Source organism: Zingiber officinale, chromosome 2A, assembly GCF_018446385.1.
Source record: "Zingiber officinale cultivar Zhangliang chromosome 2A, Zo_v1.1, whole genome shotgun sequence".
Taxonomy (NCBI): domain Eukaryota; kingdom Viridiplantae; phylum Streptophyta; class Magnoliopsida; order Zingiberales; family Zingiberaceae; genus Zingiber; species Zingiber officinale.
Genome location: NC_055988.1, coordinates 71,791,295 through 71,808,759, shown reverse-complemented (window position 1 = coordinate 71,808,759; position 17,465 = coordinate 71,791,295).

Genomic DNA, 17,465 nt, shown 5'->3' with positions numbered 1-17,465 from the left:
ACGATTTAATTAAGACCAATGCCTAAGTGTAAGGAATGTGAAGTCAAAAAGAGTTTCAAGTGAGCTTCATGAAGCAGCAATTGTTAATATTGGAAGGAATGATATATTTTGTGATGTTGCTTAAAAGACTGATAGGGAGTATGCAACAATTTATTTGCGCTGGTTAGGAATTAAATATTATACAGGAGTAATTGTTGTGAAGGGGGTTCTTCCACATTACAAGGGAATTGGTTACTAAGGAAGGTTAAGGGTTCTTGGTTGCAGAATGATTCAATTCCTAGTTTTCTTTTAATAAAATAAAAAGGAGAAACAAGAATGACCTTCACTAGTAAAAATTTATGTTCATCATTAACAATATAATCTCAATCTTGAATCTCAGGATGAACATTGTGGTCAACAAAGAAAAGACTTATGATTTAATATATCTGGATAATGCTTGAATAAAGGAACTGCATGATGTAGATTAGTAATTTAGTACAGATTTCTGTTAAGCATTAGTGCAGATTTATGTTAAGTCTTAGTGCAGATTTTTATTAGCATGGTAGGCAGATTCTTTGTTTAAGCATTTCGAAGTCAGAATTTGTTTAAACATTTCAGTTTGTAAGATGCAATCTTTTATTAGAAGTATTAACAAGAACAAGTATTTTACTTGAACAAGTATAAGAAAGCTAAAGAAAAGAAAGAAAAAGGCCAAGACCTTAAGTAGATCCTAAAGTCAAGACTTTAGGGATTTTGGCACACAAGTTGTTAAAGAAAATGTCGAGACATTATATATTAGAAGTATTAAAAGATAACAAGTATTTTACTTTTATCAGTGGCACTGTACAGGACTCTCAGTTGTCCTTGGGCTGGGCTCCCATAGTCGTCCCTAAGTTTAGATAACCTAGTAGTAACGACACGGCCGACGGTCGACGGTCGATGACCCGAGGGTCACCAAATGGGCCACCAAATGGGTCGGGTCGTTACAAAAGTAAAAGCAAGTACAGTTGTCGGGCCCAAGAAGAAGTTGATTATTATTTTAAAGTATTATAAGTAAAAGTTTTTGAACAAGTAAAACGAGTTTTACATAAACATAAAGTATTAAAGATTAAGTTTAGAACAAATGAATTAAGGTTCATATAGTTCTAAAAATCAATAAATTTAGTTCTTTATTCTACCATGTTTATCTAGTAGATGAGTAGTTTTTCATGTTTACCTATTAGATGAGCAGCATGATTAGCTATTAGAATTACATGAGTAGATTCCTTAGCTTTTCTTTGCTATTAGTTTGACATGAGCAGTTATGTTTATGCTTTATTTCTTTTTAGAGCATATAGTTTCTAGTTCTTTTCGTATACATGCACATTCGTGATTTTGTGAGTTAGATAGCGCTTACTAAGCAAATTTTGCTTATAGATTGCATTTCCTCTTACTGCAGATATTGGAAAGGAAAAGATATAGAAAGGAAGGCGACAAGGAGGTGTTCGAAGGATGTGTGATGCCAGGACTATGGAAGCCTTGGGACTAGAAAAGAAGTTTTATTTTAGTTTCCATTGTCTTTTGCTATGTTAGGAGTATTTGAGATAGTATTTATTATTTTGATGTGATTAGGACATAATAGAAGAATTGTAATCTTGTGTGATGATTTCTGGTGTTGTTCTCTTTTGTTTTGGATTTATTAAACTGCGTGAGAGTCTGTTACATTTTCCAGCCGCCTGTGGCTGTGTATATTATGTATGTATGTCAGTTTAAGGTCACCGATACAGGGGAGATTCTGCCGAAATTTTTCGGTAGGGTTTCCTTGTGATTTTAATCATACCGGTTAAGTAGAGTTAGTAGTTAAGTAACGGTCACTCTTAGGTAGTAGTAGTAGTAAAAAGGGTGGCTGTTACATCTTACAATGACAAAAATAATGAAATTTGTTCTAAGACTTAATCTTGGATTAGTAGTGCAGTATAAAAGAGAAAAGACGAAAAAGTGGCTTGACTGGTTTTGCACCAATTTTGAGAGAAAATTTGACAAATTGATAAATTTGTCAGGAGAGGTCATTAGACCAATTCTAACTTATGGCAAAAATTTGAAAATGAAAAAAGGTCGTACTGATTCAGAGTGGCCTCAACCTGTGCAGTCTTCCACCTGGTGTCCGCAATGTAACACCCATGGAGTACTTAGCAAGATTTTAGATATATTTTTTTTATCATGAATAAAAAATAGGCCTATTGTGTAAATGTGCGAAAAAAATAAAATAAAATAGAACCAAAAAGAGATGACCAAAGCTTGAACCTTGGACCTCTTACTAGATATATGTAGGTGTTAACCAATAGACCAAGAGAAGTTATTATTAAAGAGAGAAGTAACAATATAGTTAAGAGTAAGAAAAGAGTTTTTTTTTTCATTGAGAAGGAGAAGTTAGAGTTGTCTTCTCCCTCTCAAAAGAAAAGTGGATTCTTGCTTCCTCTTTTCATTAAGGAGAAATAAAAGAAAGGAGAAGGAAAAGTACATTTTCCCTTCCTTCTCTCATGATGAATAAAAGGGAAATTAAAGAGGAAAACTCATTTTCTCCTCTTCCTCCTCCCTCCTCCTCCTCACCGTGACCAAGATCTCTCCTCACCTCTCCTTGCCGAGATCCAAAAACAAAGGAGGACCCCTCTCTAGAAAGGCTCCACAAGCAAGATATTTCCCCTTAAGTAAATCAAATAAGGATGTAAGTATTCCCTCACCTGTGGTACAAGTCGCTTACGATATTTTCGAAAGATTTGAACTCTTGAAAATAAAAATAAAAAAAGAAGAAACCATGCTCATGAATCTTAGTAGGTTATGATATGAATTTAGTTAAAAAAAAATTATGTTGTATGATGTTTAAGTTTGATCTTCTTATTAATATGTTATTGACCTTCTCTTTTTATAAGGTTCGGCCATGATGAAAATTTAGGGTTCATAAAGCTTAAAAATTTAATTTAACATGCTCATGGATTTATCTATGATGTGTTATGAAATTTGCTAAAGATTCATGTTTATATGTTGTTTAGAAGTTATTTCTTGCTTGAGGAAGTTTCGGCCATGATGAAATTTTAGGGTTCATGAAGCTTAAAACCTAATTTACCATGCTCATGGATTTCTTTATGATGTGTTATGAAAGTAGCTAGAGATTCATGTTTACATGTTGCTTAGAAGTTTACTTCTTAGCTTATGAAGTTTCGGCCATGATAGAGTTTTAGGGTTTGATAAATCTCCAACCCTAATTTAGCATGTTCATAGGCTTCTTTGTGATATGTTATCAAATTGGCTAGGTATTCATGTTCATAGGTTGCTTAGAAGTCTACTTCTTGTTGTATGATGTTTCGGCCATGATAACTTTTTAGGGTTCATGAAGCTCAAAACCTAAGTTAGTATGCTCATAGACTTTCTTATGATATGTTATAAAATTTGTTAGAAATTCATGCTTATATGTTGCTTAGAAGTTCATTTCCTAGTTGTATGATGTTTCGGCCATGATAACTTTTTAGGGTTCATGAAGCACAAAACCTAAGTTAGTATGCTCATAGACTTTCTTATGATATGTTATAAAATTTGCTAGAAATTCATGCTTATATGTTGCTTAAAAGTTCATTTCCTATTTGATGAAGTTTCGGCCATGATAATTTCTTAGGGTTCATGAAGCTCAAAACCTAAGTTAGTATGCTTATAGACTTTCTTATGATATGTTATAAAATTTACTAGAAATTCATGCTTATATGTTGCTTAGAAGTTAATTTCCTATTTGATGAAGTTTCGGCCATGATGAATTCTTAGGGTTCATGAAACTCCAAACCTAATTTAGTATGTCCATAGACTTCTTATGATATGTTATGAAATTAGCTAAGTATTCATGTTGTATGTTTCTTAGAAGTTACTTTTTATGAAGTCTCGGCCATAACTATAATCTAGGATTCAAGAAAGTTTAAACTTAAACTTAGCAAGCCCATGAATTTTCCTTATATGATATGAAGGTAGTTTGTTATTTTTATGCTCATGTAGAACTTAATTCCATGCTTTTAGGGGTTTGGCCACAACTAAGTTAAAAGGGCTAGGAAGCTTAGAACCTACTACCTATGCTCATGATATTCTTATTAGCTTATGACATGAATTTGATTTAAGGTTCACATGCTTATATGTAGTTGTAACCTAAAACTTAGCATGGTGACTCTCGGCCACCTTATGAAACTAGGGTTAGAGACCCAATCATGACTTTGCTAGGTGTCTCACATACTAGAATATGAACTAGGAGATACTAGTAAAGGTTTTCCATGTATGATTATGGTTGCCTACGATAATTTATGTACTTAGTTAAGGATGCTCATGAATTATGCATGATGATGACCCTTATGATATGTTTTATGTTTAAGTATGCATGCTTTATGACAAGACCAGTAACATGTTTATTTATGTATGTTATGAATTATGCATGATATGATTCTTAAGATGACTATGTACTCAAGCATGTATGATTTCAAATATATTGCATGCTCATTTATGTAAGCTTATGAACCAAGCATGATAATGGTTTTATATGATGGCTATGTGTCAAGAATGTATGCCTTATGATATGATAAGAAAATGGCAAAGAGTTGCTTCCCTTAAGTTGGGATTAAGAGCACTCTTCATGTTAAGACAAGAGCATGACATCTATGATGATATGATATGACAGTTATGATGATATGATATGCATGACATGTACTTTACTTTGTATGGCTTGTACCAAGGGTGGGCTCCATAAGCGCCCCTAGACCGACAGACTATGAATGGGTCTAGTAAAAAGGGATAAACTCCTTAGTACGCCCCTAGGCCGACGGACTATGAACGGGTCTAGATCCCTAGTAGGTTCGGGGCTAGCTACCCTATTATAGGGATTGCGCGCATTTATGTATGTATGTGGTAGAAGTCGGGCCCTCATGATGACGATATTATGTTTAAGTATTAAAAGATATGTTTAAAGACATCTTGCACTCGACATGGCATATGTTTTAAAAAAAAGGACATTTTGCATAATGCACCCATTCATATATGATATGTTTCTTTTAAGTTTTATATAACCTGGTGATATGTTATGTTTCTCATGATTCACCTCACATGATCCCTTATTTATGATATGTTAGAAACATGATTCATAAGGATATGTTATGATAAGGAACTATGCTCACATTACATATTGTTAGATGATTATGTCTTCATTGATGATATGCTCATATGATTATGCTTGAGATACGATTTTTGTGAGTAGGAAAGAATCTTACTGAGCTCGTGTGCTCATAGCTTACTTCCTTGTACCACAGATAAAGGCAAGGGATGGATGACCTAAGGGAGCTGCAGGAGAGGCAAGGAGGTGTGTGTGGCAGTGGCTCGGCTGAGACAAATAAGACCTGCTATAATATTTTGTTATGTTTGACATGAACCATTTGTATTTATGTTACATTCCATTATAACTTTATGATATTTCCGCTGCTTTATGTTATAAGAAAGAAATTTTAAATATGCATGTATCCTGGAATAGTTAAGTAAGTAAGTAGCCCCGTCCCTTTGAGAAGCAGGGAGGGCGGGCATTACACGCGACCCCTAGGATTTTCACCTAGCGTTCTCGACCCTAGGATTTCGCCCAACGCCCTCCACCCACCAAGACTTTGCCCAATCCCCTGAACTAGGACTTTGTTGCCTAACCGCAGCTAGGACTTTCCACATTCCTAGCGTAAACTAGGATTTTCCTTTGCCTAAGATCACTTAAGATTTTCCTGCACACTCAGTTTAACATGTTAGAGCAACAATACAGCTTAACTTTGAACTCTTTCCAATATCAAAACACAAGTTTGATTAGCTGGTGCTTCCAACACCAACATCAAGTTCCAGACTCCTGAGTCACCGGCCGAGTTTTAAGTGAGCATGCTCTTGCGCCTTTATATTCCAGACTCCTGAGCCTCCAGCCAGGTTATAAGTGAGCATGCCCTCGTATCTTTAGATTTTAGACTCTTAAATTCCGGCATGGGTTCTAATTATAATGGGTTCATTGTGTTGGTTAATCCTAGGAAAACGTACCGGATCCACTGTACAAAAATATTTTGTACAAGTGTCGAACTTTTCCTTAAATAACCTATTGTGTTCTTTAGAAGTTAAATTAGGAATTGCAGACGGAACTTAACATCATTGATTCCAAATTTAACTTATCTGTTCTTAATGGTTTAGATTTGAATCGCAAGCGGAACTTAACACTATTGATTCAAATCTACCTAAGTTATTAATTTCATAAATATTAATTTCCAAAATTGGCTTCTAGGACTGCATGGCGAGACACATGGCCTTCTTGGATATGGGAGCAACCACCACCGCCTAGGCAAAGCCTTTTAAGGAAAGATAATATTTATTTCCTAAAATAACTCTAGGTTAACCAAAAGGAATAATCGAATCACAAATTCGAAAATGAATAAAACACAAACTCGAAAAATAAATTCGATAAACTAGATCTAATTGCCTCTTGTATTTAGAATTCTTACAAAGAAAATAACTAGTATGATGCGGAAGAAAATTAGTAGTTATACCTTCTCTTTGTAAGCTAATGACCTCGAGATCTTCTGCCGTATTCCTCGCCTCGCCTTGGATGTCGTGTGGGCGATGATCCTCCAAGATGAACACCACCCAAAAGCCTCCTTCTCTTCTTCTAAAATCCGGCCACCACCACCACCAAGGAGAAGAGAGCAAAGGGAAAGGGAGAAGGGAGAGGGCCGACCACCAAGAGATCTCCAAGCAAGAGAATAAGAGTTGTATCTCATGAAGCCCCCTCACCCCTTCTTTTATATTACTTGCCCAAGCCAAATAAGGAAAAACCTTTTACAAAAAATAAAATCATCCAAGAGTTTTTCCTTTTTCCTTTTTATTTTTCCTTTTCTTTCCTCTTGATTGTATCAATCACCAATCAATGGTTGTGATCAATCCTATTTGGTTTAGGATTGTGTTTTGGCCAGCCCCTTGCTTGGGCACCAAGCAAGGTGGCCGACCACCATATTTAGGAAAGAAAAATAATTTTTTATAAAATTTTACAAGAAGAAAAAACTCTTATAAAATTTTACAAGCTCTCTTTCCTAGAGTTAAAAAAGGAATGTTCTAAAAATTAAAACCATGTTTTAAAATTTAAAACTTCTCTAACAAAATTTCCTTTTTTAATATGATGATAGAAAATTTTATTTTAAAACATATCTCCCTTTTTTTCCTTAAACCATGAGGATGGTTAAAAAATGAAAGTTTTAAAACTTTTAAAACTCTCTATTAAAACATGTGGCCTAATTCAAATAAGGATAGTTTTAATAATTAAAATCTCTCTTTCAAAACTTATAGTTTTCTACAAAGAGAAGATTTTAAAAATTCAAAGCACCCCTCCTATTTGAAATAATTGTGGTCGGCCCTACATGCTTGGTCACCAAGCAATAGGGTCGGCCCTATTAAGAGGAGATGTGGTCGGCCATTGCTTGGCCACCAAGCAATGGGCCGACCCCCTTCTTGGACACCAAGACAGGCCTTTCTTTGGATGGACTTGAGGCTTTAATAAGGCTACGACAGGGACCTAGAGGTGAAATTGGTTTTGGCCTTCTGATGAGGTTGAGTATCCCGTGTTCTTTCCGAACACACAACTCAAGTTCATCGATAATAACTCATTCCACTAGAGAGTTATTACCGCACTACCGCACCAATCCCAAATTACATTATGGGCTCCTACTTATCATGAGTGTGTTAGTCTTCCTGTGTTTAAGATTACGAATGTCCACTAATTAAGTAAGTTACTGACAACTCACTTAATTAATATCTAGCTCCAAGAGTAGTATCACTCAACTTCATTGTCATGTCGGACTAGGTCCACCTGCAGGGTTTAACATGGCAATCCTTATGAGCTCCTATTGGGGACATTCTCAACCTAGATAACTAGGGCACAGATTCCTTCTATAATCAAAAACACACACTATAAGTAATATCATTTCCCAACTTATCGGGCATATTGATTTATCGAGCTAAACCTCACACTTTGATAAGTCAAAGAAATAAATATTAAATATATGTGCTTGTTATTATATTAGGATTAAGAGCACACACTTCCATAATAACTAAGGTCTCGTTCTTTTACTAAGTCAGTACAAAAAGAACTTACCTAAATAATCCTACTCAATACACTTAAAGTGTATCAGTGTAATTTATTAGTTAAGATAAACTAATACTTTATTACACTACGAATATTCTGATGGTTTGTTTCTTTCCATTTTAGTCGTGAGCAACTTGTTTATAATTTATAGAGAACCGACAACATGATCTTCTGAGTGTGACACCATACTCCATGTTCTCTATTATATAAATTAATTGAACAATTACATTTAACAAATAAATGCAGATATTGACCAATGTGATTCTTTTATTTCAACAAATAAATGTTTATAAAAGCTAGGCTTTTAGTATACACTCTAACAATCTACCACTTATACTAAAAGACTAAGCTGCCATATCTGTTGCCATACATCTGATTCCCATCCCCTCCACATGCCGATCAAAATCTTTCGCCGGAAGGGCCTTAGTGAATGGATCTGCCAGGTTATCTGTTGAAGCAATCTTAGCGACGACAACTTCTCCTCGCTTGACGATGTCTCGTATCAGGTGGTACTTGCACTCTATATGTTTACTTGCTTTATGGGCTCCTGGTTCCTTCGAGTTTGCAACTACACCGCTATTATCACAATAAATTGTGATGATCTTGGGCAAACCAGGAATCACATCTAAGTCCATTAGAAAGTTCCTGAGACATACAGCTTCTTTGGCTGCCTCAGAGGCTGCCACATACTCAGCTTCCATGGTTGAGTCCGAGATGCATTTCTGCTTAACACACCTCCATGCAATGGCTCCACCTCCTACAGTAAACACATAGCCTGACGTAGACTTACTATTGTCCCTATCTGATTGGAAATCCGAATCAGTGTAACCCACAGGGAGAAAATCGTCTGCTTGGTAGACTAGCATATAATCTCTAGTCCTTCTCAGGTACTTTAAAATATGCTTCACAGCAGTCCAATGCCCTTGTCCAAGGTTACTCTGATATCTGCTAACCACGGCCACGGCAAAACAGATATCAGGTCTCGTACACAACATTGCATACATAAGGCTTCCTACAGCCGAAACATAAGGAACTGCCTTCATGTCCTCAATCTCCTTTGATTTCTTCGGAGACATCTCTTTAGATAAGACTACTCCATGCCTAAAAGGTAAGAAACCTTTCTTGGAGTTTTGCATGCTAAAACGAGCAAGGATTGTATCTATATATAAAGCTTGGGATAGGCACAACATTTTTTTCTTGCGATCCCTTATAACTTTGATCCTAAGAATGTGTGCACATTCTCCTAAGTCTTTCATATCAAATTGTTTAGACAACCATACCATTACGTCCGCTAATACCTTGACATTGTTGCCAATTAACAAAATATCATCTACGTATAGTACAAGAAATACCACCATGTTTCCGTTACACTTCTTGTATACACAAGACTCATCCGGACACTGAATAAATCCATATGACTAGATTACTTCATTAAACCGGATGTTCCAAGATCTTGAAGCTTACTTCAGTCCATAAATGGGTCGATTGAGCTTACACACTAGATGCTCTTTGCCCTTTTCAATGAACCCTTCTGGTTGCTTCATATGGATGTTTTCTTCAATACTTTCGTTAAGGAAAGCTGTCTTGACATTCATTTGCCAAATCTCATAATCCATATGAGCGGCAATGGATAAGAGTATCTGGATAGACTTAAGCATAGCTACCGGCGAAAAAGTCTCCTCATAATCGATTCCCTCTTTCTGAGTATACCCTTTCGCAACAAACCTTGCTTTGAAGGTTTCTACCTTCCCATCTATCCCTCTTTTCCTTTTGTAGATCCACTTGCATCCAATGGCTTTTACACCATCAGGTGGTTCTACAAGCTCCCAGACCTTATTAGAATACATAGATTCTATTTCAAAATTCATTGCTTTTTGCCAAGATACTGCATCTATATCTTAAAGTGCTTCATCATATGTCCGGGGATCAGGTTCATGTTTCTCCGGAATTAAGTCCGAAGACTCTCCCAAAAATATGAATCTCTCAGGCTGCCTTACAACCCTCCCACTACGACGAGACACCGTCTGTGGTTGTGTATCATGTGTGACACGTGTTGCAGTCTCTTGTGGTACTTCATCTTGTACTGTTGGTACTAAAGTAGGCTTGTCCTCTAAGTTCTTCTAGAATAATTTTGCTACTGGGCTTGTGATCCATTATATAGTCTTCTTCTAAAAACTGAGTATTGGTGCTAACAATGACCTTCTAGTCTTTAGGACTATAAAATAAACCACCTTTTGTTCCTCTAGGATAACCCACAAACACACGAACTTCTGTACGAGATTCTAATTTATCAGCATCTAGTTTCAGCACATGTGTTGGACTACCCCAAATCCGAATATGTGTAGACTGGGCTTCCACCCATTCCACAATTCTGTGGGAGTAGAAGATACTGATTTAGAAGGTACTAAGTTCAGAATGTGCGCTGTTGTTTCCAGAGCATATCCCCAAAATGAATTTGGTAATTCTGAATAACTCATCATCGATCTAACCATCTCCATAAGAGTCCTATTCCTTCATTCTGCCACACCATTATGTTGGGGTGTACCAGGTGCGGACAATTGGGATTGAATCCTGGCCTTTGATAAGTAATTCCTAAACTCTCCTAAGAGGTATTTTCCACCACGATCAGACAGTAGTGTCTTGATACTTTTACCTAGACGTTTCTCAACATCAGCCTTGTACTCTTTGAACTTATCAAAGCACTCAGACTTACGGTGCATTAGGTAAATGTATCCATATCTTGAATAATCATATATAAAAGAGACAACATATTCAAAACCACCTCTAGCCTGGATAGACATAGGACCGCACAAATCAGAATGAACTAATTTTAACGCTTCTTTAGCTCTATACCCCTTGGCCTTAAAAGGTCTCTTGGTCATTTTACCTTCCAAGCAGGATTCACATGTTGGAATATTTTCCAACTCTAATGGACCCAAGAGTCCATCGGCTATAAGCCTTTGAATCCTACTTAAGTTAATATGACCAATCCTTAGATGCCAAAGATGCGTTTGGTTCATTTCCGAAGGTTCTTTTCTCTTATTAGAGTTAGAAGATGTGTTATTAATTTTCATATTTTGTTTTGTGGGAGAAATTGGATTTAAAGTATATAAATTGTCAACCAATGTATCAAAACAAATAATCACTTTATTTCTCTTTATAACCACATTGTTACTAAAGGAAACTGAATATCCATCTAAATACAGTTTAGAAACTGAAATTAAATTCTTTCTAAAACTGGGTACATAAAGACAATTTCTTAAAACTAATTTCCTCTTCCTATCAAATGATAAGTAGATGTCTCCCACTGCAACAACTACCACCTTAGTAGCATTGCCCATGTAAACAGTTATCTCTCCATCAAATAGTCGCCGGGTTTCTTGGAACCCCTCCAAAGAATTGCAGACATGATCAGTGGCTCCCGTATCTACACACCAGGTGCTGGTAGATAACACCGGTAAATATGTTTCAACTACTAGAGTATGAGATATACCTTTATTGTTCTAGTTCCTATGAGGACAGTCCGCTTTCCAATGTCCAGACTGCTTGCAGATGAAGCACTTGCCCTTCGGCTTATTCATTCCAGCTTTCTGTCCTGTACCTTGAGGTTTATTCACCTTCTTCGCTAAAAAGACCTATTTCTTCTTCTTCTTGCCTTTCAACTTAGAAGTAGAAACATTTTCAGCATAGTGAATCTGAGAACTATGACAAAATATTCCTTCTGCTGCCTGTAGTTCTGTCAGAAGTTCCGCCAACGTATACTCTCTTTTGTTCATGTTATAGTTCAGGCGGAACTACTCAAAACTTTTGTGTAGCATTTGGAGAATTATATCGACCTGAGTTTCCCCATCAATTTCTCCTCCAAGGACTTGTATTTCATTCAGATAAGCCATCATTTTGAGGATATGATCCCTTACGAGTGTCCCCTCAGACATGGTGGCTGTCATTAGTTTTCTCATTGCCTCTTGCCTAACAGTCCGACTTTGGTGCCCAAAGAGTTCTTTGAGATTGTTCATTATATCATAAGCTGTTGGTAAATCTTGATGCTAATGTTACAATACATTTAACATTGATGCCAAAATGTAACACCACACCATCTCATCATCTTTTACCCATTTCTTATGATACTCAATCTCCTCTGGGGTAGAGTCACCATCAAGTGCATCAGGGCAAGCCTCAGTCAGTACAAACTTATAGCTTTCAGCAGTAAGGACAATGTCCAGGTTTCTTTTCCAATCTATGTAGTTGGGTCCAGTAAGTTTGTTCTCTTTCAGTATAATGGCCAGTGGGTTGAAAGTCATCCTAAGAATCACAAAAATAACTTTCGTCAGGACTCTGAATTTAGAATAATATTGATTCCTCAAACAATATTATTTTAAATTAACCAACACCTCAAAACACCGTGAATTTTGTATGCCACGATAGTGTGGACGTATACAAATTTAACATTTGTAAAAGGAGGGTGTAACCCATTAATTTTATTATCTTGTCAAATTAACTTTTTGACAAATAAAATTAATAGTTGGTTTCCTTCGGTCACACGAATAATAGCAGTGACTTCGATGGGGAGGATACTATTAGACGTGCCTAAGTGTATACCATTACTTGACACTAAGTCCATTAATAAGATTGTGTCCCTTCCAATGGGGAAGATCACACGCTCTTAATTAATTTCCTATAGTCATCAAAAATGGAAGTTTGATCTAGTGATCCGCAAACAAACTCATCCGATATGGAGGAAGACACTCAGAGCCAACGCACAAGTTTGTTTGCATCACTTACAAACCAGTAATGGAGACCGTGGAATTTACTAAAATAAATCCCTCTCCTACTTAGTTATTTAAAGTGAGGAATTTTAAACTATCCTAGCATACATCAAATGCATACACACACATCACAGTAAATAAAAGCAATAAATATGGAAATTATTTTTCAACTATTATGGCCTTTTTCTGTTACTGTCCTCCATGTGCTCCAACCCTAGCTGCTACCATCTTTAGCCACCTCCATCGGGTCGAGTCATCGCATCCATCTTGCTTCTTATTCCGTTACGCCTCTGGTGCTCCAAAAGTACCACGTCTCGCAAGAATCCGATCCGCGACAAAAATAAAATTTTACATATATCGATCCTATATTCCACGAGGGAATGTATATATATTCTAGATCGAACAAAAAAATAAAATTCTAAAAATAATACAGCTCCTGCTGTATTTGATACATACAATCATGCACACAAATAATGCCCTTGACATGTCCAAGGGTCCAATCACACACAACATCAATAAGCCATAATAGTTGGAGCCTGCAACCAAAGAGTTAGCACATCCTACTATTATCCTGCCTAAATTATGTATGACATATGCATAACCTATTTGAATTCTAAACACACAGAGGCAAACCCTATCTCTGATACTAATTGTTAGATAATCCTAGGAAAATGTACCGGTTCCACTGTACAAAATTTTTTTGTAAAAGTGTCAAACCTTTCCTTAAATAACCTATTGTGTTCTTTAGAAGTTAAATTAAGAATCGCAGACGGAACTTAACATCATTGATTCTAAATTTAACTTATCTGTTCTTAATGGTTTAGATTTGAATCGCAAGCGGAACTTAACACTATTGATTTAAATCTACCTAAGTTATTAATTTCATAAATATTAATTTCCAAAATTGTCTTCCAGGACTGCATGGCGAGGCACATGGCCTTCTTGGATATGGGAGCAACCACCACCGTCTAGGCAAAGCCTTTTAAGGAAAGCTAATATTTATTTCCTTAAATAACTCTAGGTTAACCAAAAGGAACAATCGAATCACAAATTCGAAAAAGAAGAAAATACAAACTCGAAAAATAAATTCGATAAACTAGATATAATTGCTTCTTGTATTTTAAATTCTTATAAAGAAAATAACTAGTATGATGCGGAAGAAAATTACTAGTTATACCTTCTCTTTGTAAGCTAATGACCTCGAGATCTTCTGCCGTATTCCTCGCCTCGCCTTGGACGTCGTGTGGGCGACAATCCTCCAAGATGAACACCACCCAAAAGCCTCCTTCTCTTCTTCTAAAATCCGGCCACCACCACCACCAAGTAGAAGAGAGCAAAGGGAAAGGGAGAAGGGAGAGGGCCGGCCACCAAGAGATCTCCAAGCAAGAGAATAAGAGTTGTATCTCATGAAGCCCCCTCACCCCTTCTTTTATATTACTTGCCCAAGGCCAATAAGGAAAAACCTTTTACAAAAAATAAAATCATCCAAGAGTTTTTCCTTTTCCCTTTTTATTTTTCCTTTTCTTTCCTCTTGATTGAATCAATCACCAATCAATGGTTGTGATCAATCCTATTTGGTTTAGGATTGTGTTTTGGCCAGCCCCTTGCTTGGGCACCAAGCAAGGTGGTCGGCCACCATATTTAGGAAAGAAAAATAATTTTTTATAAAATTTTACAAAAAGATAAAACTCTTATAAAATTTTACATGCTCTCTTTCCTAGAGTTAAAAAAGGAAAGTTCTAAAAATTAAAACCATGTTTTAAAATTTAAAACTTCTTAAACAAAATTTTCTTTTTTAATATGTTGATAGAAAATCTTAATTTTAAAACTTATCTCCCTTTTTTTCCTTAAACCATGAGGATGGTTTAAAAAGGAAAGTTTTAAAACTTTTAAAACTCTCTATTAAAACATGTGGCCTAATTCAAATAAGAATAGTTTTAAAAATTAAAATCTCTCTTTTAAAACTTATAGTTTTCTACAAAGAGAATATTTTAAAAATTTAAAACACCCCTCCTATTTGAAATAATTGTGGCCGACCCCTACATGCTTGGTCACCAAGCAATAGGGCCGGCCCTATTAAGAGGAGATGTGGTCGGCCATTGCTTGGTCACCAAGCAATGGGCCGACCCCCTTCTTGGACACCAAGACGGGCCTTTCTTTGGATGGACTTGAGGGTTTAATGAGGCTACGACAGGGACTTAGAGGAGAAATTGGTTTTGGCCTTCCGATGAGATTGAGTATCCCATGTTCACCCCGAACACACAACTCAAGTTCATCGATAATAACTCATTCCACTAGAGAGTTATTACCGCACTACTGCACCAATCCCAAATTACATTATGGACTCCTACTTATCATGAGTGTGTTAGTCTCCCTGTGTTTAAGATTATGAATGTCCACTAATTAAGTAAGTTACTGACAAATCACTTAATTAATATCTAGCTCCAAGAGTAGTACCACTCAACTTCAATGTCATGTCGGACTAGGTCCACCTGCAGGGTTTAACATGGCAATCCTTATGAGCTCCTCTTGGGGACATTCTCAACCTAGATAACTAGAACACCGATTCCTTCTATAATTAACAACACACACTATAAGTAATATCATTTCTCAACTTATCGGGCATATTGATTTATCGAGCTAAACCTCACCCTTTGATAAATCAAAGAAATAAATATTAAATATATGTGCTTGTTATTATATTAGGATTAAGAGCACACACTTCCATAATAACTAAGGTCTAGTTCTTTTACTAAGTCAGTACAAAAAGAACTTACCTAAATGATCCTACTCAATACACTTAAAGTGTATCAGTGTAATTTATTAGTCAAGATAAACTAATACTTTATTACACTTCGACTATTCTGATGGTTTGTTCCTTTCCATTTTAGTCGTGAGAAACTTGTTTATAATTTATAGAGAACCGATAACATGATCTTCTGAGTGTGACGCCACACTCCATGTTGTCTACTATATAAATTAATTGAACAATTACATTTAACAAATAAATGTAAATATTGACCAATGTGATTCTTTTATTTCAACAAATAAATGTTTACAAAAGCAAGGTTTTAGTATACACTCTAACACATCGTATTAGTCGGCCTGGTTATTCAGCTCGAAATTATTATCTCGCCCAGTTTATTATTCAGTCCAACAATCAATGATGAAAAATTACTAGCCTCGTTATTCTGTTCGGTATTATCTTGCCCAATTATATCCGTCTAGCCTGGTTATTCTGTTTGGCGTCAGCATCTCACCCAGCATATTATGCAGCTCGGAGATTGTAACACCCATAGGGTCCTTAGCAAAATTCTAGAATATTCTATCATGAATAAAGAAAAATATATATGCTTTAGTTGAATTTTGCTCCTAGCCGAACACTTAAACAAATAAAATAGAAATAAAAAAAAATACATAAGGTCTAGGACTTGAACTCTAGATCTCTCATTAGATGCCTGAATAAGATAACCACTAGACCAAGAGAAATTATTGTTAGGAAATAGAGGGAAACCATAATTAAATGTAAGAAGAAAAGACTCTTCTCTTAGAAGGAGAAGTAAGAGTTGTCTTCTCCCTCTCTAATGAAGAGATGCTCTAGAATATTCCTTTCTTACTCACCAAGAAGGGATGTATCTAGACTTTTCTCTTAATTATGAAGAGAGTAAAAGAAAGGAGGAAGAAAAATATATTTTCCTTCCTCCTCTCATAATGAATAAAAGGAGGAAATTAAAGATGAGTTGTCATTTGCTCTCATTCTCCTCCTACTCTCCCTCATCGTGACCTCTCTCTCCCTCTCATCCTCTTGCCGAGACCAAGGAGCAAGGAAGCTCTCCTCTAGGAAGGATTCACAAGCAAGGTTCCCTCCTTAGAGAATTTAGCGAAGGATGTGAGTATTCCCCTCACTACAGTACAAGTTGTTGTCGAATCGATCGTTAAGTTTTTTTTTCAAGAGTTTTCAAAACCGTAAAATTTTCTTGTGGGTTTTGATGGATGATCTTTTAGGGTCAGCAAGTTTCAAGTTATGTTTTATAAAAAAAAAAAAATCTAAACCCTCACTATGAATATTTCGGCCAAGAGACAAAAGAGGGTTAAGGCCAAGTTCTTTTTCTTGTGAGAACATGCTTGATTTCATACTTATATGATATGTGAATTTTATGTGTTGATAGTTAAGTTCTCATTCTTCATGTTGTGACAAAAACAAGGAGATTTCAATACATATGTTTCGGCCAACATGACTTATAGGCCTTATGTCAAGAATTTTGCATAGAAACCATAGTAGTTGTACTCTTTTATGATGTATGAATTTTTACATGTGGATAACTTAATTTTTTATGCTTGATATGGAATGAAAAATCATGAAACCCTACTGATATGTTTCGGCCAAATTTAGATAAATAAGTTAGGGTTAGAATTTTGAACTCAAATAGTCTCATTCATGAAGTATGGTGACTTGTATGTGCTTGTACAATGCCTTGTATATACTTAGATTAAGTTTGCATGTTATATGATTAAGTTCTATGCTTCATATGGAATAAAATGATATGAAACCCTACTGATATGTT